Below are 26,192 nucleotides of genomic sequence, written 5' to 3' on the forward strand. Positions count from 1 at the left end.
TGTGTGTCCACCTTGATGAGAGCCAGCAACTAATATCTCTCTGCTCTCAAGACTGAACTCTCAAACCTGTCTCCCTCCTCCAAGTCCTGGTGGCGTCTGGTCAATTTCGTTTTTTTTTTTTGTTTTTTTTTTTGTATACAAGATCGAGGCTCGTGAAAGAGCGAACATTAATCACACATAAAGACAAACCGACACATAAAACATATAACATCGGTAGCGGTAGACAAGATGGGGAGAGAGGGGGAAGGACACAAACACAACATTTGAGAGCAGGGACCGAGAGACATGGAGACATCGAGAGATCTGAGAGAGGGCGAGGGTTTTGGGGAGGGGCATGGGAAAGGGGGGGGGGGGGTGGGAGAGGTATAACACATATGGACACTGCCAGGACTTCCAGGAAAGAAGTTGGAATTTCAAACAAGGTGGATCTGGGGTGAATTAGCGAGGGTAGAAAAGATCAAGGTTTTGGATGGGGGAAGATAAGAGATGGTGGTGAACAGCTGTTTTAAAGACCAGGAGGGAGGAGTGGGATTGAAGGGAGTGAGGGAGTTTGTTCCAGAGGCGGGAGAAAAGAGGAATGAAAGAGTGAAGGTGAGCAGAGAGCCGAGATTTCGGCATTTTAACCATCAGAGGGTTGCTGGCAGCTCTTGTGCGACCTGTAGGAATATTTGGGGGACAGAGCACAGAGAGAGCTGGGGGTTCAAGGCCGGAGAGGAGTCGGTAGAAGACAGAAAGACCACCTACCTGCCTGCGGTGAGTGAGTGAAAGGCCCTCAGAGATAGCTTCATCGTGGGAGATTCCTATAATTCTGAAAGCTTTGGTTTCAACAGCGTGAAGCCGAGCTAGGTGTGAGGCAGGAGCACCGGCCCATAGGGGAGAACAGTAATCCATTGAGCTGCGGATGAAAGCCTTCTATGTGGTGAGGAGCTCAGGTGTGCCTTTCAGGGTCGGCGACTGGCTTTGGAGGCCAGCTTGGAAATGTGGTTTTCCCAAGAAAGATCATGGCAGATAGTGAGACCCAAAAGCTTGAGCGACAGAACTTCTTGGAGAGGATTGTTGAGAAAGTAGATGGGAGGGTTGTCCAGTCGATCTTTTCGGAGAGACATAGTAAGAGTGTGAGATTTGTCAGGATTGAAAGACATGTTCCACTTGTTTGACCAATCTGTGATTTTGTCCAAGTCTTCAGAGAGTGAGGAGGCTGCAGACTGCCGATCGATCTGAGCGAAGAGGAATGGAGCGGCAGAGAGTGGAGTCATCAGCAAAGAGATAGAGAGGATTTTCAAGAGAGTCAGAGAGATCATTGATGAAGACCAGAAAAAGCACAGGGCCCAGAACACTGCCTTGGGGAACTCCAGCCTGAACAGGAAGAGGAGATGAGAGAAACCCATTCAGGGCCACACGTTGACGACGACTAGAGAGGAAGTCCGCCAGCCGTGCGTGGAGATTTCCATGGATACCAAAGGAGGAGCGTTTGGTGAGCAGAGCGGGGTGCCAGACCGTATCGAAGGCACGTGATATGTCGAGGGAGACAGCTCTAATTTCCTGTTTGGCATTGAGGACCTCCATCCATTGTAGAGACAGCAGAAGCAGCATGTCCATATTGGAGTGACCTGGTCTGAAACCAAATTGATGATCAGAGATCAAGCCATTGGAGAAGAGGAAAGATTTCATATCCGAAGCAATGATGGATTCCATGACTTTGCTGATAATTGCGAGAAGGCTGATTGGTCTGTAGTTGCTAGGATCTGTTTTTGCACCTTTTTGTGCAAAGCGGTGATGTTGGCTGATTTCCAAGCAGATGGCAGTTGACCTTGAGCAAAAGAGAGGGGGAAGAGAACAGATAGAAGGTGAGATAGAGCGGCAGAGCAGGATTTTAGGACCCGTGGGCTGATGCCATCGGGTCCAGTTGCAGAATCAGAGTCGAGGGTTGACAGAAACTTTTCCACCTTGTTAGGAGGAAAGGACACGGAGTCCAGGAGCAGCTGGGTACGACTGGGTATGGTGGGTACAGAGAGGGATGGGTTTGAGACACAAGATTTAGAGGCAAACACAGAGTTGAGGCATTCAGCTTTTTCACGTGCGGAGTCAGCTGTGTAGCCATTTGAGGTAAGGGAGGGGATGGAGGGGGAACAAACACCAGAAATGGATTTTACCAGATGCCACCAGGATTTGGAAGAGGGAGACAGATAAGAGAGTTCGGTCTTGAGAACGGAGAGATATTGTTTCCTGGCTCTCCTGAGGGTGGACACACACTTGTTTCGGGTTTTGTGAAAGGAAATGAGATTTCCTTCCGTTGGATTTGCTTCCCAGGAGACGAAGGCAAGTTGTATTTGGGCAACGGCCTCACCACAAGATTCCGTGTACCATGGACGGGAGGAAGGGTATGACAACTGAAGACGAGATGGGATAAATCTGTGCATGAGAGAGAGCAATTTAATTTGGAAGAATTCCCAGGATGAGTTGATGTCAGAGGTGGTAGAGATGGGAGACCAGTCCAGATGATTGATGGCTGCTTGAAGACCGTGCCAGTTGGCCTGAGTGAAATGCCAGGCTCGTCTACACTGAGCAGGCTCCCTGAGAATGGTCAGAGAGATGTCCACTTTAACAAGGACATGATCAGATGATCCGATTGGAGCAGAAGCAGAGCAGCAGACATTTTCAGGGAAGTTAGTCATAACCAAGTCCAGAAGAGAAGATGCTCCGTTGACTGAGATCCGGGTCGGGAAATTGACAGATTGTGTCAGTCCCAGTGAGTCGCAGAAGTCCTTTGCTGAGGAGCCATGGCTGGTGAGAGAGGTACCCATACCCAGCCATCTGGCATGATGACAGTTGAAATCACCACATATGAGGAAGAGAGAGTTGGGATGAGTAGATAGAAGTTGGTCCATATTATCAGACAGCGAGATGTAGATGGAGTCATCACTGTTTGGTGGACGGCACAACACACATATGAACAAGAGGTGGGAGCGAAGGGGAAGCCGTAGCCAGAGGTATTCCTGGGGGTGAGGTGGAGAGTGCAGTGCAGGGTGAGTGAGGAAGAGAGTTTTTGATAAAGATAGCAAGCCCACCTCCAGGACGTGGCTCAGGTCTATCATACCGGAGGAGGGAGTAACCCGGGAGAGATACTAAGAAATCAGAGACATCATGAAGGAGGAAAGTTTCTGTTAAGCAGATCACGTCTGGTTTGACAGAAGCAACCTGTATGGAGAGATCAGTTAAGTTTGAACGAAGGCCCCGGATGTTTGAGGTCCATACCGTTAATGAAGAGGAAGGGGGAGCATCGGATACAGAACAGGGAGGAGGAGGGGTAGGGTAAGATGTGGAAGAGGTGGAAGAGGTAGGGAGAGCTGTTGAAGGTATGTCAGAGATTTCAGAATAGCTCGGAGAAAGGGAAGGATGGGGCGGACAAAAGGTTTGATGGTGATTGGGTGAGGCACAATGAGGTGTTATTTGAGGAGGGGGAAGAGCGAGGCAGAAGGTTGGGGGAGATGGAGGTGAGAGCTGGAAGGGGGAAGAAGTGGGGAGGACGCTTTGAGGAGGGGGAGTGAGAGGGGGGAAATTGAGAAGAAATGAGGGTGGGGAGATTTGAAGCGGAGGGGCGAGGGGGGAGTTTGGGAGGGAAGGGACAAGGGGAGGGATTTGAAAGGTATGGGATATGGGGGAGATTTGGAGGGGAGGGGTGAGGGAGGAGTCTAGGAGGGGAGGGGCGAGGGGGAGTCTTGGAGGGGAGGGGTGAGGGGGTAGTTTAGGACGGAGGGGGCAAGGGGGGAGATTTGAAAGGGATGGGTGATAGGGAGGATTAGGAGGGGAGGGGAAAGGGGGAAGATTTGAAAGGGATGGGTGATGGGGAAGATTTGGAGGGGAGGGGTGATGGGGAAGATTTGGAGGGGAGGGGTTATGGGGAAGATTTGGAGGGGAGGGGTGAGATTTGAATTTAGAAAGTGTACGATTAATGGGAAACGAACATTTATTGCAAAATGAGTTTCTTGTGACCTTCGAGTTAAAAATACGTTTAAGGACGCTGGATGGAGGATGGAGTGCAGGAGAGTTTAGGGAATGTAGAAAAAAGGCACTATAGGAGATGGAATTTTTTTTTGGGATGAATAGATTTGGTGAGCAAGTCGAAAGCAGCCTTTTAAAGAATAAGAAGAAAAAGGTGTTATAATATATGACGGAATACATAACTTGAGGGGAAAGTGTAAACATTGAAGTTTAATAACAGTGAAAACTATCTGGGGAAATGGGGGAGAAACACGTGGTCGAAGAACGAACGAACGAATAAGAATGAATAAACGAATGAGAACAGAGAAGGAAATGTTTTTTTTTTGTTTTTTGTGAGTTGAGATTTACACAAGGAAGTAGGCTATGGGGTGAAAAGACTGGGAAAACAGAGAACGAAAGTTATTGGATCACAAACGACGGACCGCTGAGAGAAAAACAAAGTCTCAAGGTTGTACACTGTACAAGGCCTCAAGACACGACACGAATTAACACGATTTTCAATACAGGTATGAAAGATTTGCACCGAAAATCTTCGTCGGGACACAATATACGTACACACACCATAAAATAAACAGTTATAACGAAAATACAAATGGGAACAATTTAGTCTGGGATCCGAGACCTCAAAATTTGATTTTGAAGTGACACCCCTGCTATAAAATGTTTGACCCCTAGATCATGTCTGTGGGGGTGTTAGCCACCAGAAAAGTGACTTTAGCAAGGTAGTTTGGATTGCGCGAATTCTGTAGGGACATTTTTTAACTTGGGGCGTCAACTGTAAAAAAGCAAGAAATTTAGGGGTAGGGGAAATACAATTGACCATATATCCCATAATACAGGGGTGAGTGCAACAAATTACCACTCATTATTTTTGTTATAAAGTTGGCTTTTATATGAAACATGATTCAACGTGATTGGACCATCCATGAGGGCAGCAGAGGTCAAAAGGTCACGGAAAGTGGGTTAAGCTGAAAATTTAGCTCCTTTAGTAAATAAAATCACATTTTTCCTACTTCCAGCTCAATATAGCCAAACTTTTACACCCAAAATATGTGGTTTGTACCCCTCTGATGTTTTTGGGAAAGAAATGCCCCGACTGAACTTAACTTACTGGCATGTATGTCACTTTAGATTTGCATAACTTTTAAAAAATCACCAAAATCGGGCATTCACACTATCTATTTGCACGGTACTCTTCAACATGTTTTAAAACGACAAGTCATACCACATACTGTCTGGAAAAGTGTCATTACCTCTATTTACTCATCATCATCACCGTCATCAGTCAGAAGCCGTCCACATTTTCTCTGTCGCCATTGCAGGCACATGCAATGATGCATGGTACTCCAGCTTTCGCACAAGGGCAATTCCTCAGGCAGTTCGGTTTCTTCTTACATTTGCAGTACTTCAACTTCGCAGCAGAAGGCTTTGATGGCTTGCTCTTCATGACAGGAATTAACCTGTCACCATCCACACTCCTGCCATACTCTTCAGGTGGAAGAAGCACTGGATTGCTGAGTGAAGCTTGCTTGTATAAGCTGATCTGACAAAGGCTCCTGAGAACGTGGAAGTGAAAAGCATCTTCTGTTGGAGGAAGGGAGCGCAGATCTAGTTTGCTAGATGCAAACAAGTGGGCGCGGAGCTTATCCAGGGATGAATACCCTGGCTTGCCGTAGAGATCACAAAAGAAGCTTCATGCTTCAGTTTTCACCTGATCATGTGCAGAAGGTCCGGATTCATGTCGGATGAAATTGGACAACGCTGGCTGTTTGTGAACATGCTGGAGTTCGACTTTCACTGCTCTCTTCTTACCCAGTTTGAAAGGATAGCTCACCGAATCACAACCTGACAGACTGTAGGAGATTAGCAGTGTGTCTGTGAGTGCCAATACGTCCTTTCCAACTGCTTTGGCCAACTCATTCACCAAGTCATGGATGGGGAGGAACAGATCATCCTTTTCCACCCATAACTCAACAACGTTTGTCAACCGAGGGAAATGATACATTGACAAGACGATGATATCTTTATCTGTAGCCTGAATGACAACTACGCTGTTGTCACAGCTAGCAATGTGAGCAAAGATTCTGGTGTCCGCCTCCTCGTGGTTAGGGCAGTACATCTCATCAACATTGGTATGTTCCGTCTGCGTCACACGAGTTGCCTGGGCGTTGACCCCAAGGACCAGGCAGAAGCCATCAGGCCAGGATGACTCCTGGGACCAACGTGAAGCAAGATACGACAGCAGATTGGTCTTGTTACAAGGGTTTGACAGGAATGTGTTCCAATCAGGGATTTTCATGATGTCCGCTGGAACAAACTCTGGCAAGTTGGTATTTGACTCCCGTCTCTGGCGTTCATCCCTTTAGACTCTTTAACCCAAAATCATATTGATTGCCCACGAAATGCACTTCAGTGCAATGTCTGGGTTTCATGTTCAAGAGTTTGTTCCTGTACCTTTCCTAAAGTTGGTCAAATGTACTCGAACCAAGTGTGTTGAACCGCTGGATGAATGCCATTGCATCGACTACATAAACTGCATCAGATGCAGAAGGAGGCAACTCTTTTAACGGTTCCCATGACTCGGCAACCTCTGCCTGTAGAGTGGATAGATAGTTGGATTTGCAACCTTTCCGCATGGAAAATCCATTCTTCTCTGGCACAAACAACGAGGGAGGGTACTCAAGCCATTCGTAACTAAATGCCTCAGTCCGTGCCTCATCACTCAGGTCCTGTGCGAAACAAAGTGCCCTTGTCACTGCACTCTCCTCTCTGATGACTTCTTTCACAGTGTCCATATTTTTCTTACTTTTCTTCAGATGCGTGGCGAATGTTTCTATCTTCGGTTGGACAATCTTGTCTGCATTCGTCGTCGTGGCAGCATCCATTGCCTCCAAGCCTAGACGTTTGGCATCTACCAGGGTAGTTGCTGCAAGAATCTGACCTGTGGATATGTTCATGAGTTTATCTGTCGCAAGTGAAGGATCGAATGGGTTTTGCATCTTCTCTTCCACGGTCCGTTTGATCTGCAGCAAGGCTTCCATGTCGTCTTTCCTCAGCTTCTCGTGGTGGTCAGATTGCGGCGAGGCCATGTGTGCCATTTGTTTTACACTTTCAGAGACAGAGGTCATGAACGGTAGAGCCTTGATGTACTTTTCTCGTGCTGATTCAGACTGTGTTATACCCTTAAAGAGGCTTGTTTTGCCTTCCCTATTGTAGGTCTGTTCAAGGGCAAGGTCTGTCCACACACCATTAAAGTCTCCTGCAGTCTGGTGAACTGTGAATTTGCCAGCTGCAAACTCCTCGTGCACTTCTGGTGCTGTTTCTGGAAGCTTTTGCATCTCACTGAGATAGATCGGAAGGCAGGACATGTACTTACTATGGCCGGAAGCAATGGTATAGGGTAGCATATTCTGTACCTCATGTAAGTGCTGTTGCCACAGCCCAGCTCTCTCAGCATGGATGTAATGCCTTAGAATAAGCACCATGTATGTCTATGTACATGCTCCAAAGATGGGCTGTCACTCCTAATCCCTTCTCAAAATCTCCCCAGAGCGACTCCAGTGACTCTAGGCATTTCATGACTTCCTTCATGAGTGCAGCAAATTCGTCCTTCTCTTTCCTGTCAAAGGCATTTCTAAGACTTTCAAGCAGAGACGAAAGCAAAGAAAGTGTCTCCTCATTCTTCTCGAACAACAGCCATTTCACAAATGCCTCCCACTTCAGCATGAACAATGCCTCACTCAACCATGAATGATAACGGACCATCTTATAATAATCTTTTCCTGCCATGACTTTATTGGCTGTACCTCGACCACAGATATCACTAGAAACCAGAATGTCCTCTATGCCACTCTCCATTATGAAAAATCCAATAGATCCCAAGAAGTTCTGGGCAATATGGAATCCTCCAAGTCGAACAATAACATCTTTGTACTTTTCCGATTCCTTCCTAAACAACCCCTTTACTATGTCATATATCGCCTGGTCACAAGTCGCCACCGTCTTAGCCTGACCCATCTTAAGACTCAAGGAGACAAAGTAGTCCAATGAGGTCTGGACTACATCTGCGTTGGTTGGGTTTTGTGGAAGCAATGGTACATAACCAATCTTTGTTTTCTCTGTACGTTGCCCAGAACTGTATTCAAAGAAGCTGCTCCATGTCAGGCTACCAGTGTCCTTGTCGTTTTCACCCGTCATCAACTGTGTTGGATACATCCTCAGTAGGAACCAAACGATGTTCTTGTCAGCTAGAAAGCAGGCTTCCCCCTTGTCATCATGAGGAAGTTCAATATCACGTAATGACCCAGCCTGTCTTCTGTCCTTCAGTGTCAGTTTACTACTTACTGGAACGAATTTGTCTGGTTCACTGATAGTCAGTTTCCTGGTTTTCTTAAGGGGCACTGCCCCCACTACCTCCCAACTTCCTTCTCCCTCAAATGTGTACTGATAAATTATATTTGTTGTAGCATCAAAACTACCACCATCTTGTGTCTCTGAATGGAAGTTTAAGGCTGAAGATCGATGGTAATCATAAAGATCAGCAAGAGTGAAGCAAGTTGCTGAAACAAATGTAGCATAATAATCCCTAGCACCACACAAAAGATGAAAAGCATCAACCACCACAGTAAACCATCACTATTACGATCAATATAGGCCAGAAACAGTAGAGGGGATGCAAAGAACATATTGTGACATATACATATGTGAATTATTTGATAAAGGAGCTAAATTTTCAGCTTAACCCACTTTCCGTGACCTTTTGACCTCTGCTGACCTCACGGATGGTCCAATCACGTTGAATCATGTTTCATATAAAAGCCAAATTTATAACAAAAAGAATGCGTGGTAATTTGTTGCACTCACCCCTGTATTATGGGATATATGGTCAATTGTATTTCCCCTACCCCTAAATTTCTTGCTTTTTTACAGTTGACGCCCCAAGTTAAAAAATGTCCCTACAGAATTCGCGCAATCCAAACTACCTTGCTAAAGTCACTTTTCTGGTGGCTAACACCCCCACAGACATTATCTAGGGGTCAAACATTTTATAGCAGGGGTGTCACTTCAAAATCACTTTTTTACACATTTCCAGGCCTCGGATCCCAGACTAATTACTTATCTTTGATTTCAAATCGCTCGCGACGCGGCAAAGGCCTTGCTCGCGACGCGGCAAACAGACGATTAACTTATGAAAGATAAACACCGAGAAACTTCCAAGGTGCACACTATAACTTCACACACCGAAAGATAAATACAGTTTCGACAAAATACAATTGTGAACAGACTTAACTTTGAAAACGTAGAGACCGTGTGGAGCTTCGAGAATCGCTGCCGCCGTCTCCAAGATCTCGCAAGATCTCCAAGTCTCCGAGTTTCTGGTGATTGTTCCCCTTCTCCGAGTTTCAGGTGATTGTTCCCCTTCCATCCCCTCCCTTACCTCAAACGGCCACACACCTGACACTGCACGTGAAAAAGCTGATTGTCAACTCCATGTTTGCCTTAAAATGTTGTGTCCCAAACCCATCGTTCTCTGTACCGACCTTAACCAGTCATACCTAGCTGCTCCCGGCCTCTGTGTCCTTGTCTCCCCACAAGTGGAGAAGTTTCTTATAATCCTCAAATATAATTCCGCAACTGGCCGAGATGGCATCAGCCCACCGTTACAAAATCTTGCTCTGCCGTGCTATAAAACCTCTCTGTTCTCTTCACTCCTTCTTTTGCTCAAGGTCATCCATCTGCTTGGAACTCAGCCAACATTACAGCTTTACACAAAAAATGTGCAAAATCAGATCCCTGGAACATCATCCCAATCATCAGCAAGGTCATGGAATCCATTATCGCTTCTGATGTTAAATCCTTCCTCTTCTCCAATGACTTGATCACTGATCATCATTTTCGATTCAGACCAGGCCACTCCAATATGGACATTCTGCCTCTGCTGTCTTATGAATAGATGGGGGTCCTCAATGCCAAACAGGAAAATGAGAGCCGTCTCCCTTGACATATATCGTGCCTTCCATATGGTTGGGCACCCCGCTCTGCTCACCAAACTCTTCTCTTATGGTAACCATGGAAATCTCCACGCATGGCTTGCGGACTTGTTCACCGGTCGCAGTCAACATGTGGCCCTGAATTAAATTCTCTCATCTCCCTTTCCTGTCCAGGCTGGGGTTACTCGAGGCAGTGTTCTGGACATTGTGCCTTTTCTGGTCTTTATTAATGATCTCTTTGACTCTCTTGAAAATCCTCTCTGTCTGTTTGCTGATGACTCCACCCTCTGCTGCTCCACATCTCAACCCTGAGATCGGCAGTCTGCAGCCTCCTCACTCCCTGCAGACCTGAACAAAATCACAGACTGGACAAACAAGTGGAACATGTCTTTCAATCCTGACAAATCTCACACTCTTACGATGTCTCTCCGAAAAGACCGACTGGATAACCCTCCCATCCAATTTCTGAATAATCCTCTCCAAGAAGTTCTGTCACTCAAGCTTTTGGGTCTCACGATCTGCCATGATCTTTCCTGGGAAAACCACATTTCAAATCTGGCCTCCAAAGCCAGTCGCCGACTGGGCATCCTCCGTCGTGCGAAGTCCGTCCTTGGCACACCTGAGCTCCTCACCACATACAAGGCTTTCATCCGCAGCTCAAGGGAATACTGCTCTCCCCTCTGGGCTGGTGCTCCTGCCTCACACCTAGCTCGTCTTCACGCTGTTGAAACCAAAGCGTTCAGAATCATTGGAATCTCCCGCGATGTAGCTAACTCCAAGGGACCTTCACTCACTCACCGCAGGCAGGTTGGTGGTCTTTCCGTCTTCTACCGACTCCTCTCCGGCCTTGCCCCCCCCCCCAGCTCTCTCTGGGCTCTGTCCCCCAAATATTCCTACAGGTCGCACAAGATCTGCCTGCAACCCTATTATGGTTAAATTGCCAAAATCAAGACTCTCTGCTCACCTTCACTCCTTCATTCCTCTTTTCGCCCGTATCTGGAACAAACTCCCTCACTCTCTTCAATCCCACTCCTCCCTCCAGGTCTTTAAAACAGCTGTTCACCACCATCTCTTATCTTCCCCCATCCAAAACCTTGATCTTTTCTACCCCCGCTTATTTCACCCCAAATCCACTTTTTTGAAATACCAACTTCTGTCCTGGAAGTCCTTGGTGTCCTTGTGTTTTATTCTTCTCCCACCCTCCCCTTCCCACGCCTCCTCCCCCCAAGCCCTCTCCCTCCCACACATCTCCGGATGTCCCTGCTCTCAAATGTTGTGTTTGTGTGCTCCCCCTTCTCTCCCCATCTTGTCTACCGCTCCCTCTTTTTATATATTTTATTTGTCTGTTTGATTTGTTTGTGAATTAAATGTTAGCCCTTTCATGAGCCTCGATTCTGTATACAAGAAAAAAAAAAGGGTGATTCATCAATGTGTTCATCTTCGTCCCTCGGATGGATGTAAAGCCGGACGTCTTGTGTGCTAGCATTAGATGGTTAGCGTTAAATATCCCACGGTGTCCTGCACGAAGTGCAGGTAACCCACCTGGAGTGCCATGGGTAAGTCTCGCCCTGCGGGCACCACCTGTTTGTTCACGGTTTTGCCTCCCACCAGGTAACAGGTAAGTATGATTTGTTCATCACAGGACATGATGGAGGATGGAGATGCACCTTCTCAGGATTCCATCCTCGCATGATGACGCGACCTTTACCTTTGTGACGTCACCATGCCCATTGTTGAATCGTGATTTTATCTTTCGATGGTGACGTCATCACAAGAATCTCTTTAATGTGATTTGTTTGCACAGGTGACATGACACTACCACCAGGTGTACATCCTGACGTGTACAGAGAATTCTCCTCCGGTAAATTTGTTGTGAAGAGGACAGTTTTGTTTAATTTACTCTATTAATTTATTTAAGCGAACAGTTTGTTATCTTGTAGAACAGTAAATTATCATTCCAATATAAGTGTAATGATTTATCTCGCGAGATCTTGCCGGGGAGGTCACGGTTGTTTTGAAGCTGTCCTGTTCTTCATGCACGCTCGAAGTTAAGTCATTGTACACAATTGCATCTTTGTCGAAACTGTATTTATCTCACGTGTGTGTACCTATAGTGCGTTCCTATGAAGATTCTCGATGTTAATCTTTCATACATGTATAAAATAGTCGAGTATTTCGTGCCACAATATTTGCGGACCAGTTCTTGAAGCTTCCTACCTTGAGGCTTTGTTTTTTCTCAGTGGTCGATTGTGGTCCATCTACTCTCGTTTTCTCAGTTTTTTTCCCAGTCTTTTCACCCCATACTTCCTTGTTCAAAATCTTAACGAAAAAAAAAACAAAAAAAAAACTTCACCCCCATTTCACCCCCATTTTCACCCCATTAACCAGATCATTTCACATTTCCTGTAACTCGTAATAAATTAATCATTACTGTTTGCCCTGCGTGTGCGGCCTTCCAGCTTTTGCCCTGTTCACGTGACTCGTGGTTGTCCCTCTAGGCTCCCTCTCCCCATTGGTAATTTTGTGAATATTAGATTGTTCTTCACGGTTCTGTTTAAATATGTTTAAACTTTCCCCTGCAGTGTTTTATTCAGTGGTATATTACAACATGCTGTTTTTCTTCCTAATTAAAAGGCTCTTTTCAATTTCCTCTTCAACTCACTCCGCTTCAAAAAAAAAAAAATCAATCTCTTATAATTCATACTCATGACATGCTCTAAATTCACATTCATTCCACCCCTCCTCTATCGTTCTTAAATGGTTCTCTAACTTGAAAATCACAACAAACCCAATTTGTTATATATGTTCATCTTTCATTAATCATCCACTTTCTAACCTCCCCCCTTTCCCCTCCCCTCCAAATCTCCCCACTTGGCCCTCCCCTCCTAAACTCCCCCCTTGCCCCTCCCCTCCGAAACTCCCCCCTGCCCCTCCCCTCCTAAACTCTCCCCTTGCCCCACCCCTCCAAATGTCCCCCCTTGCCCCTCCCCTCCAAATCTCCCCCCTTGCCCCTCCCCTCCTAAACTCCCCCCTTGCCCCTCCCCTCCTAAACTCCCCCCTTGCCCCTCCCATTCAAAACTCTCCCCCAACCCCTCCCCTTCAAATCTCCCCCCCAACCATCCCTCCCAAATTCTCCCTCCTCCCACCTCCTTCTCAAACCTGCCTCCTCCCCACTTCATCTCCCTTCTATGTCATACCTCCACCTCCCCCAACATTCTACTTTCCTCTGCCCCCCCCCCCTCAAACAACCCCTCACTGTGCCTCATCCCATCACCATAAAACCTTTCGTCCTCCTCATCCTTCCCTTTCTTGTAACTCTTCTGTAATCTCTGACACACTATCAACTGCTCTTCCTACATCCCCCTCTCACCCTTCATCTGACCCTACCCCTCCCCTCCCCTCCCCTGTCCTGCACCCGATGCTCCTCCTCTCTCCTCATTAACGGTATGGACCTCAAACATCCGGGGCCTACGCTCAAACCTGATTGATCTCTCCATTCAGGTTGCTTCTGACAATCCAGACTTGATCTGCTTAACAGAAACTTTCCTCCTTCAAGATGTCTCTGATTCCTTAATATCTCTTCCTGGTTACTCCCTCCTCTGGTACGATAGACCTGAGCCTCGTCCTGGTGGTGGGGTGGCTATCTTTATCAAAAACTCTCTTCCTCACTCTCCCTGTACTGCCCTCTCTCCACCCCACCCCCAGGAGTACCTCTGGCTACGGCTTCCTCTCCACTCCCACCTTTTGTTCATATGTGTTCTGTACCGTCCTCCAAATAGTGATGACTCCATTTACATTTCGCTGTCGGACAACAGGGACCAACTTCTATCAACTCATCCAAACTCTCTCTTCCTCATATGTGGCGACTTCAACTGTCATCATACCAGCTGGCTGGGTGTGGGTTCATCTCTCACTAGCCATGGCACCTCAGCAAAGGACTCCTGCGACTCATTGGGACTGACACAATCTGTCAATTTCCCGACCCGGATCTCAGTCAATGGAGTATCTTCTCTTCTGGACTTGGTTATGACTAACTTCCCTGCAAATGTCTGCTGCTCTTCTTCTGCTCCAATCGGTTCTTCTGATCATGTGCTTGTTAAAGTGGACATCTCTCTGGCCATTCTCAGAGAGCCTCCTCAGCGCCGACGAGTCTGGCATTTCACTCAGGCCGACTGGCACGGTCTGCAAGCAGCCATCAATCAACTGGACTGGTCTCCCATCTCTAATGCCTCTGACATCAATTCTTCCTGGGAATTCTTCCAAAGCAAACTGCTCTCTCTCATGCACAGATTTATCCCATCTCGTCTTCAGTTGTCTTACCCTTCCTCCGCCCATGGTACTCTGAATCTTGTGGTGAGGCAGTTGCCCTGAAACAACTTGCCTTTGCTTCTTGGAAGGCAAATCCAACTGAAGGCAATCTCAGTTCCTTCCACCAAGCTCGAAACAAGTGTGTGTCTACCCTCAGGAGTGCCAGGAAGCACTATCTCTCCACACTCAAGATTGAACTCTCAAACCTGTCTCCTTCCTCGAAATCCTGGTGGCGTCTGGTCAAATCCGTTTCTGGTGTTTGTTCCCCCTCCATCCCCTCCCTTACCTCAAATGGCTACTCAGTTGACACCGCACGCGACAAAGCCGAATGCCTCAAATCTGTGTTTGCCTCAAAATCTTGTGTCACAAACCCATCTCTCTCTGTTCCCACCTTTCCCAGTCGAACCCAACTGCTCCTGGACTCTGTGTCCTTCTCTCCTGACAAGGTGGAGAAGTTTTTATCAAACCTCGACTCTGATTCTGCAACTGGACCAGATGGCATCAGCCCACGGGTCCTAAAATCCTGCTCTGCCGCTCTATCTCACCCACCCTCTCTCTGTTCTTTTCACCCTCTCTTTTGCTCAAGGTTATCTGCCAGCATCTTGGGAATCAGCAAACATTACCGCTTTACACAAAAAGGTGCAAAAACAGATCCTTGCAACTACAGACCAATCAGCCTGCTTCCAATTATCAGCAAAGTCATGGAATCCATCATTGCTTCGGATATCAAATCCCTCCTCTTCTCCAATGGCTTGATCTCTGATCATCAATTTGGATACAGACCAGGTTATTCTACTCTGGACATGTTGCTTCTGCTGTCTCAGCAATGGATGGAGGTCCTCAATGCCAAACAGGAAATCAGAGCTGTCTCACTTGACATATCACGTGCCTTCGATACGGTCTGGCACCCAGCTCTGCTCACCAAAATCTCCTCCTATGATATCCATGGAAATCTCGACGTTTGGCTTGCAGACGTCCTCTCCGGTCGTAGTCAACGTGTAGCCCTGAATGGATTTCTCTCATCTCCCCTTCCTGTTCTGGCTGGAGTTCCCCAAGGTAGTGTTCTGGGCCCTGTGCTTTTTCTGGTCTTCATCAATAATCTCTCCGACTCTCTGGAAAATCCTCTCTATCTGTTTGCTGATGACTCCAATCCCTGCTGCTCCATTCCTCATCCCTCAGATCGGCAATCTGCAGCCTCCTCACTCTGTGCAGACCTGGACAAAATCACAGATTGGTCAAACAAGTGGAACATGTCTTTCAATCCTGACAAATCTCACACTATTACTTTGTCTCTCCGAAAAGACCGACTGGAAAACCATCCCATCTACTTTCTCAACAATCCTCTCCAAGAAGTTCTGTCGCTCAAGCTTTTGCTTCTCACTATCTGCCATGATCTTTCTTGGGAAATCACATTTCCAAGCTGGCCTCCAAAGCCAGACGCCGACTAGGCATCCTCCATCGTGCGAAGTCCTTCCTTGGCACACCTGAGCTCCACACCACATACAAGGCTTTCATCCGCAGCTCAATGAAATACTGTTCCCCCCTCTGGGCTGGTGCTCATGCCTCACACCTAGCCTGGCTTCACGCTTTTGAAACCAATGCTTTCAGAATCATTGGAATCTCCTGCGATGAAGCTAACTCCGAGGGCCTTTCACTCACTCAACGCAGGCAGATTGGTGGTCTTTCTGTCTTCTACCGACTCCTCTCTGGCCTTGCTCCCCCAGCTCTCTCTGTGCTCAGTCCCCCAAATATTCCTACAGGTCGCACAAGATCTGCCAGCAACCCTCTTATGGTTAAACTGCCAAAATCTAGTCTCTCTGCTCACCTTCACTCTTTCATTCCCCTTTTCTCCCGCCTCTGGAACAAACCTCCACTCCCTTCAATCCCACTCCTCCCTCCAGGTCTTTAAAACAGCTGTTCACCACCATCTCTTATCTTCCCCCATCCAAAACCTTGATCTTTTCTACCTGCGCTAATTCACCCCAGATGCACTTTTTTGAAATTCGAACTTCTCTCGTGGAAGTCCTTGCAGTGTCCATATGTTTTATACCTGTCCCACCTTCCCCCAGGCCATCTCCCTCCCACGGTTCTCTCGATGTCCCTGCTCTCAAATGTTGTTTTGTGTCCTTCCCCCTCTCTCCTCATCTTGTCTACCGCTCCCCGTATTTTGTGTTTTATATGTCGGTTTGAATTCTTTGTGTGATTAATGTTCGCTCTTTCACGAGCCTCGATCTTGTATACAAATACAACAAGGTCCAGAAGGGAAACAAACTTTCCAACCATTTTATATCCTGATTTCATGGAATATCTTTTATCTTCAAAAGTATTTGCACCTTGGAAGATGTGACGTCATAGAAAAGCGTGTACGTTTCCAACTCGTTAGAGTTTGGGGCTCTGTGTGGATCAGTTCTCATGAAGAATGGCGATCAGCTGGTTCGAGCAAAGGTAGCCCTCTAATACAACAATGACAGACTCATGTTATCGAAGCAGGTAACATGGTGTTATACAGTCACGTGAAAAAGTAAGTACCCCCCACGTAAAGTTTTGACTTTTTCAACACATTTCAACATACAGCTATTTGATCTTCATTTCAACAATATTGATAGATAAAGGTGATATAATGTAACAAATATCATGAAACATTTACATTTTGTCGTGCATTGTATAATTTAAATAAACATAAATGCAAATTTCGCATGTGGAAAAAGTATGTACACCCCTACAATCCTACATTTATCACTACTTCAAATACCTAAAATTAGATTCAGGTGCACCAGCTCAGGTGCAAATGATTAGAACATCGTTAGAGAGGATCTTGGAGGAACCTCCCTTATTTAAACCTCAGACATTTCGTTTGGTTTGCTCTTTGTTGTTGAAGTGTGCGGCATCACCATGCCTAGATCAAAAGAGCTCTCCGAGGCCTTCAGAAAGAAGGTTATAGATGCCTACGAGTCTGGGAAGGGATTTAAAAAGATCTCCAAACAATTTGAAATCAATCATTCGACTGTCCGGAAGATCATCTCCAAGTGGAGAAGATTCCAAACAACTGCCAACTTGTTCAGGCCAGGCCGCCCCAGCAAGTTCAGCCCGAGAGCAGACCGCAAGATGCTGAAATAAGTCTCTAAGAACCCCAGCATGTCATCACGGGACATACAGGTAGCTCTTGCCACTGTTGATGTCAAAGTACACGAGTCTACCATTAGAAAGAGGCTGCACAAATTTGATCTATATTGGAGGTGTGCCAGGAGGAAACCTTTGCTGTCCAGAAAGAACATCAGGGCAAGACTAAAGTTTGCCAATGAACACCTAGGCAAAGACCAGCACTTCTGGAACAATGTGCTCTGGACAGATGAGTCAAAGGTAGAGCTATTTGGCCACAGTACCAGAAGACATGTTTGGCGAAAACCAAAGACAGCATTTGACCACAGGAACCTGATACCAACTGCAAAGCATGGTGGTGGAAATATTATGGTTTGGGGCAGCTTTGCTGCACCAGGGCCTGGGCAGATCACAATCATAGAATCCACGATGAATTCTTCATTGTAGCCGAGGGTGCTTGAGGATAATGTGAGGCCATCTCTCGGAAGTTGAAGCTCAACCGAAAGTGGACCTTGCAACATGACAATGACCCTAAACATACCAGTAAATCCACCAAGGAATGGCTGAAAAGAAAGAAATGGAGGGTTTTGGAATAGCCAAGTCAAAGCCCGGATCTAAATCCCATCGAGATGTTGTGGGGGATTTTAAACGAGCTGGGCATGCAAGAAACCCCTCAAACATCGCACAGCTGAAAGAATTCTGCATGGAGGAGTGGGCAAAATTTTCTCCCAGTCGATGTCAGGGACTGGAAGACAGTTATAAGAAATGCCTACTTGAGGTTGTTTCTGCCAAAGGGGGCAATACCACCTATTAGAGCCAAGGGTGTACTTACTTTTTCCACATGCGAAATTTGCATTTATGTTTATTTAAATTATACAATGGACTACAAAATGTAAATGTTTCATGATATTTGTTATATTATATTATATCCCCTTTATCTATCAATATTGTTGAAATGAAGATCAAATAGCTGTATGTTGAAATATGTTGAAAAAGTCAAAACTTTACATGTGGGGTACATACTTTTTCATGTGAATGTATACTGTATATTAACATCGATCACGTGGTATGAGCCAAGGTAGCCCTATAATGCAATAACCCGGACTCATGTTGTCAAAGCAGGTAACCATGGTGTTATATATTGTATATTAACATGGATCGCGAGGTACGAGTAAAGGTAGCCCTGTAATACAATGACACAGACTCATGTTGGCTGAGCAGATGAACATGATGTTATACACTGTGTATTAACATCATCGTTATCTTCTTTAACATCTCCGTCAATCCCCTGGAAAACATCAGGGAAAAACGTTTTTTAAAATCTATTAATCACGTGACAATGCTTTCTTTCCTCGAGATGGATCATTCCCTTCACGCTGTGTTTATCACCACTCACAAGGTGATGTGTTTTGTGGGTAAAGTGAGACCCCACCCTCGGTCTCATCTGGAAACATTGTGGACCACGATCGGGCTCGCGTTATCTCTCCTCTCTTGTGATCTCGGGTTGCATTGATTGCATGACGTCATTGAATTTGGGGGGCCTGGTCACGTGACCATTATGCACGTGCGTTAATCCGCCATTGCGGACAGAGCAGCATTCACTCGCACGTGGTTCACTCCTAACCCGGAAGCAGTCCATGCTTCTTCTTTATCTTTACCTTTTATTTTCGCACTTTAATGTGGCGGCGCAAACAAATTGCTGACGTCACAAACAATCCAAAGAGGAAGAAGTACGATGTGCGTAACCAGGAAGTATTTAATAATGTTGAAGAACTTCCGGGTGATCTTTCAAACCTCGTGCTGAAATTGTGACAAAGAGGTCATCGGATTTGAAGAGGTTTGTTGGAGATTCTCATTTTATTACTAATCCCGAGAAAGATCTGTAAAACGTTCATTTGAAGATAAAATAATTTTCTGTTCGTTGATGATGGGAATGAAGATAAGTTAAACGAGTTTTTATTAAATTAATGTTGAGGAATTTGTTTGTTCATTTAATGAGGTGTTTTTCACTCGTTTTGTTTTATTCACTGCATTGTTTTATATGACGTCATCACTAAACTTCATACAACGATGGTTAAACCTCATTCTTCCTTTTAACTACAAACCAGGCAGAAAGTTTTTATAATTAACTAGTATATCCAATGTCACCTCTAAATGAGGAGGTGTTATTAAGGTTGTAGATGATGGATGGATGAGGGATCTATGTAGCGTTGGTATCGAAAAAAATGTCGGTCCCATCTGCTACATCCAAAACTAAAGTTGGATTATCTTCTCTGAAATGTCGTTTAGACCAGAGATTCTCAACCGGTGGGTCGCGACCATCAGTGGGCCGGAAGGTGCAACCTCGTGGTCCACGGACATCATACCCACCTGAGAAGGCAGGTGATTCGTTTACCTCTCGAAAAAAAGTTATATTAATGCTATTGTATTCATTTATGATTGAAATGATGCTGTTTCAAATTAAAATGTAGAGAGATTGAGTTCAAAGGTGAATTAGAAAATGGCGTGAGGGTTTCCATCCGTAACATTCGCGAATTTCGGTATTTGCAGTTTCGCCATTGACCGCATTTGGTTGATCGAAGGTGTTTCCGGTATGGAAAACGTCTCGGGAATCTCGTGTTCACACCAAAAGGTAAGCTGCTGTATTTTACTTTTGCTGCATTTTATTTTAACAAACATGCACCGTTAACTGAAAAGAAAAACCGATGATTGTGACGAAACTTCAGGAGTTGCTAAAAGGAGGTGAAACGCATCGTCAGAAAATACGACCCCAGATATATTAAGTTTGCATTTACAGTGGAAGGGGATTCAGTCAGAGCAGTCAAGCAAGTTCCTGTTATCTTTCACCACCACATACCAGTGTGAGTCAGGGTTTTCACGTGTGACTGGCACAAAATCAAAGACCAGGAATAAACTGAAAGCAACTTTGCCGACGTCACAAACAATCTTCTTTGCGAGTTCTCTGCGAGTCGGCCTCTCACCCCTCCCACCTCAGATTGATCTGATTGGTTCTCAAAAGCAAACCAGGTATCTCACTAACGTAAGCATCACTCTGTATTTAAGGCTTAAATGTTTATTTTAGGCCAACACATCACCTTCTAACTAGGATAACATCCATGTGCTACTCAGGTCTTTAAAGGCAAAGATTTTTGGTCACAAATACATGGATTTAGTGTGGCCGACGCAGCTTCCCGCCTTATTTTGGGCTCATCAGGATAACCTACTGTCGAATCATTTATTTGGGACCATGCTTCACAGCTCAAAGGCGAGCGTGGCTGTCTTTTACGTTTACTGTCTCTGTAAATGTGGTGATCAAGCGTGATATGTTCACCATTTAGCTGGATACATGATCAAATTGGATAAGATAATAACTCGCAAAACATTCCAAACTGAGTAAAGAAAATAACTTGTATTGTAGCGGTTACCGCTGGATGCACACAATCGCCTTGCACCGGCCAGAACACGGCCAGACGCGCCTCTCCCGGGCATGCCCGGACTCACTGATCCCGGGCACGCCCGAACCTCCCGGGCACGCCCGGTCTCGTCTTTCCCGGGCATGCCCGCTCTCGCCTTTCCAGGGCTCGCCCAGAGCGTCCGGGCATGCCCGCTATCGCCTTTCCAGGGCTCGCCCAGAGCGTCCGGGCATGCCCGCTATCGCCTTTCCAGGGCTCGCCCAGAGCGTCCGGGCATGCCCGCTATCGCCTTTCCAGGGCTCGCCCAGAGCGTCCGGGCATGCCCGCTATCACCTTTCCAGGGCTCGCCCAGAGCGTCTGGGCATGCCCGCTATCGCCTTTCCAGTGCTCGTCCAGAGCGCCCGGGCACGCCCAGCCTCGACTTGCCAGGCCGCAGCCAAACACGCCCGGGCAGGTCCAGACTCGCCTTTCCAAGGCTCGCCCTTGACACCCGGGCATGTCCGGTATAGCTTTTGCCGGGCAAACTTCCCGACATAAATGTGTATATATATTGCTGCCCGATAAACGGGCTTGTTAGAATACCTGAGCTGTTTTGTTTCAATAAAGCAACTCGGACGAATTCCGTCTTTGGTCGCGTCAATTCTTTCGACTCGCGTTGGAGCGCAGTTCCTTCATTGGTGACCTACCGACATGGACACGGCAGTGACGCTTAAACTGCCTACCTTCTGGGAGGGTCACGCGGCTGTTTGGTTCGCCCAGGCGGACTCCCAGTTCGCCCTGCAAGGCATCACCGCGGACGACACCCGCTTCCACCATATTGTGGCGGCGCTCGGTTCTGCCACCGCGGCCCGCGCCTTGAGCCTCCTCGAGCACCCGCCGGCTGCTGACAAATACGACGCGCTGAAGACACTCCTCCTCGACGCTTTCGCCCTCTCACCGGCAGCACGCGCACGGCGCCTGCTCGCTCTGCCCGAGCTCGGCGACACGCGCCCGTCCGAGCGCATGGACTATATGCTCTCGTTGCTCGGTGAGCACTCTCCGGATTTTCTGTTCCGCGAGCTGTTCCTTCGCCAGCTGCCTCACCCGGTACGCCTCGCCCTGGCTGGCACGTTGATAACGGATTCCCGCGCCCTCGCCAGGGAAGCCGATAAGATCTCCTCGGCGGGCCAGCACATCGGTGCGGTTACCTGGAGCCCGCCGCCGTCCAAGGCGACGCCCACGACGCCCGAGCGCCCTGCGCAGTTGGAGGCCGAACTGCCGGTGCAACTGGTGGCCGCCACGCCGCACCGCCCGCTTCCGACACGACGGCCAGGGCCTCCACCTGACCGGGCATGGTGTTATTACCATGCCAGGTTCGGACACAAGGCTCGGACGTGCCGGCCCCCGTGCACTTTCGGCAGGTCGGGAAACGGCCGGGCTGGCGTTCATTCCCAGCCATGAGCGCCGGCCACTCGGGCAACTTGCTGTTTATTCGGGACAAAGCGTCTGGGCGGCGTTTCCTGTGTGACACCGGCGCCCAACTGAGCGTCATACCCGCCTCCGAGCAGGACAGGCGGGACGCCATTTGCGGCCCCTCTTTGGTCGCTGCTAATGGCTCGGCCATACGCACTTTCGGCCCACGCGTCGTCACCCTCTGCTTCGGCAGCCAGCGTTTTCAATGGACTTTTGTTACCGCCAGCGTCCCCGTGGCTTTGCTGGGCACTGACTTCCTCTGCGCGCACGGGCTGCTGGTCGATGTCAAACGACGTCGCCTTGTCCACGCCGAGACCTTCAGCTCCCTGGCGTGCACAATGAGCAGCTCCGCGCCGACCGAACTGGCGTGCGCCCTCCCGGCAGCGAACGAGTTCGCTCGCCTGCTCGCGGAATTCCCGGCCCTCACGCGGCCGACGTTTTCGGCTGTCGTGGTGCGGCACGGGATCGAGCACCACATACCCACTATGGGCCCGCCGGTCTACGCCAGGGCCCGCCGCCTCGACCCGGCCAAGCTCGCCATGGCGAAGGCCGAGTTCGACGCGTTGGAGCACCTCGGCATCGTGCTGCGCTCCGATAGCGCGTGGGCCTCGCCACTGCACATCGTGCCAAAGCCGGGGGGTGGATGGTGCCCGTGTGGTGACTACCGCCGTCTCAACGACGCTACCACCCCCGACAGGTACCCGATCCCGCATATTCAGGACTTTTCTGCCCATTTGGTGGGACGGGTCATCTTTTCGAAAATTGACCTGATACCGGGCTACCACCAGGTACCTGTCCGGGCGGCCGACGTCCCGAAGACGGCCGTCATCATGCCGTTCGGCCTGTTCGAATTTTTGCGGATGCCGTTTGGCCTCAAGAACGCGGCCCAGGCATTCCAGCGCTTGATGGACGGCGTGCTGCGCGACCTGCCGTTTCTTTTCGTCTATCTGGACGATATCCTCGTCGCCAGCACGTCCCGCACCGAGCACCTCCTCCACCTCCGAACACTGTTCGGTCGCCTCAGCGAGCACGGCTTAATTGTCAACCTGGTCAAATGCCACTTCGGTGCGACGACCGTTGACTTTTTGGGCCACCGCATCACCAAGACCGGGGCCGTGCCGCTGCCGATCAAGGTCGAGGCCATCACCACGTTCCCGCATCCCCGTTCCATCAAGGCCCTCCAAGAGTTCCTCGGCATGGTGAATTTTTATCACCGATTCGTGCCCCGTGCAGCTCAGCTCATGCGGCCCCTTTACGAGGCCCTCCGGGGCAAGCCGGCCAAGCATGACATTGTTTGGTCCACGGCCATGGACGCGGCCTTCGCCAGCGCCAAACCGGCCCTCGCCGACGCAACGCTGCTGGCTCACCCGGTGCTCAACGCGCCCATCGCCTTCACTACGGACGCCTCCAACTACGCGGTGGGCGCTGTCCATGAGCAATGGGTGGACGGGGTTTGGCAGCCACTCGCTTTTTTCAGCCGGCAACTCCGGCCGAACGAGTTAAACTACAGCACGTTCGACCGCGAGCTGCTCGGGCTATTCCTGGCCGTTCGCCATTTCCGACACCTCCTGGAGGGCCGCCCGTTCACGGCTTTCGTCGACCACAAGCCGTTGGTCTACGCAATGGCTAAGGTCACGGAGCCGTGGTCGGCCCGCCAGCAGCGCCACCTCTCCGCCGTGTCGGAGTTCACCACGGACATCCGGCACGTCGCCGGCAAAGACAACGCCGTGGCCGACTGTCTTTCTCGGGCCAGCGCGAACGCGGTCCACCTCGGCGTGGACTTCGCGCTCATGGCGGCCGACCAGATCACCGACGCCTCGGTGCAGGCACTCCGTGCGGCGGACACGGGCCTCTGCCTGGCCGACATTCCCTTCACGGGCAACGTCCTGCTCTGCGACGTCTCCCAGGGCCAGCCTCGCCCCATCGTGCCCGTTTCCTGGCAGCGCCGCATCTTCGCCTCCATCCACGGCCTTTCTCACCCAGGCCGGAAAGCTTCTCAGAAGCTGGTGTCGGCGCGTTTCGTCTGGCACGGCCTTCGACGAAACATCCGCGACTGGGCCAACGCCTGCACGGCCTGCCAGCGGGTCAAGGTCCACCGCCACACCCAGGCCCCGCTGGCACCTTTCGCCGTGCCTGAACGGTGTTTCGACCACGTCCACGTGGACCTGGTGGGTCCCCTGCCCCCCTCGCGGGGGTTCACCCACCTGCTCACCATGGTGGACAGGACCACCAGGTGGCTGGAGGCCGTGCCCCTCACCTCCACCACCACCGCCGACGTGGCGCAGGCGTTCATCGCCACCTGGGTCGCGCGCTTCGGCGCACCAGCGGACATCTCGTCCGACCGCGGCCCACAGTTCACGTCTGAGCTTTGGGGTGCGGTCGCCCGTTCGTTGGGGGTCACGCTGCACCGCACCACAGCCTACCACCCCCAAGCCAACGGGTTGTGTGAGCGGTTTCACCGCTCCATGAAGGCCGCACTCATGGCCGGCCTTCAGGACGACGGTTGGGCCGACCGGCTGCCGTGGGTCCTTTTGGGCCTTCGCACGGCCCCCAAGGAAGACCTCCAGGCATCCGCCGCCGAGCTCGTCTACGGCCAGCCGCTCCGCGTCCCGGGCGAATTCGTGCCCGACGCTACCAGTCCCTGGTCCGCCGCTCGCCAGCGCTCGGACCTCCAGGAGGCCGCCCGACGATTTGCCCCCGTGCCGACGTCCCGCCACGGTAGCCCCCAGTCCTACGTCCCCCCGGCGCTTCGCACAGCGGAGTACGTCTTTGTGCATCATGACGCGCACCGGGGGCCACTCCGGCCGCTGTACGACGGGCCCTTCCGGGTCCTGCGACGGGGCGACAAGTCTTTCATCGTCGACTTCGGCGGCCGGCCGGACCGGATTTCTGTGGACCGCCTCAAACCAGCGCACATGGACGTCGACCGACCACCACAGTTGGCTCTTCCTCCGCGGCGAGGCCGCCCCCCATCCACAGTTCCCCCCGCTCGACCACCCACCACCACGTCGGACCCCTCCCCACGACCCTCCAGGGGTCGCTTCGGCCGGGTCATCCGGATCCCCCTTAAATTGACCCTGCCGGTGCAGGTCGATTCTGGAGGGTCGTGTGTAGCGGTTACCGCTGGATGCACACAATCGCCTTGCACCGGCCAGAACACGGCCAGACGCGCCTCTCCCGGGCATGCCCGGACTCACTGTTCCCGGGCACGCCCGAACCTCCCGGGCACGCCCGGTCTCGTCTTTCCCGGGCATGCCCGCTCTCGCCTTTCCAGGGCTCGCCCAGAGCGTCCGGGCATGCCCGCTATCGCCTTTCCAGGGCTCGCCCAGAGCGTCCGGGCATGCCCGCTATTGCCTTTCCAGGGCTCGCCCAGAGCGTCCGGGCATGCCCGCTATCGCCTTTCCAGGGCTCGCCCAGAGCGTCCGGGCATGCCCGCTATCGCCTTTCCAGTGCTCGTCCAGAGCGCCCGGGCACGCCCAGCCTCGACTTGCCAGGCCGCAGCCAAACACGCCCGGGCAGGTCCAGACTCGCCTTTCCAAGGCTCGCCCTTGACACCCGGGCATGCCCGGTATAGCTTTTGCCGGGCAAACTTCCCGACATAAATGTGTATGTATATTGCTGCCCGATAAACGGGCTTGTTAGAATACCTGAGCTGTTTTGTTTCAATAAAGCAACTCGGACGAATTCCGTCTTTGGTCGCGTCAATTCTTTCGACTCGCGTTGGAGCGCAGTTCCTTCAGTATAACCTTTCTGTGATTAACATAAGCATTGTATCCTTGGCACGTCATCGGTGAAATGGAAAACTTCTTGGAATGGCTCAAGTCCCAGGGCCTGGGAGCAGAAACAGCCGAAGCAGTGATCGATAAGCTTGGAGTTGAGGATCAGTAGGTTATTCGAGCTTGTACTGAGTCAGATCCATTGCAGACCG

This window comes from Myxine glutinosa, chromosome 1, assembly GCF_964187855.1.
Source record: "Myxine glutinosa chromosome 1, kmMyxGlut1.1, whole genome shotgun sequence".
In the NCBI taxonomy this organism is placed as follows: Eukaryota; Metazoa; Chordata; class Myxini; order Myxiniformes; family Myxinidae; genus Myxine; species Myxine glutinosa.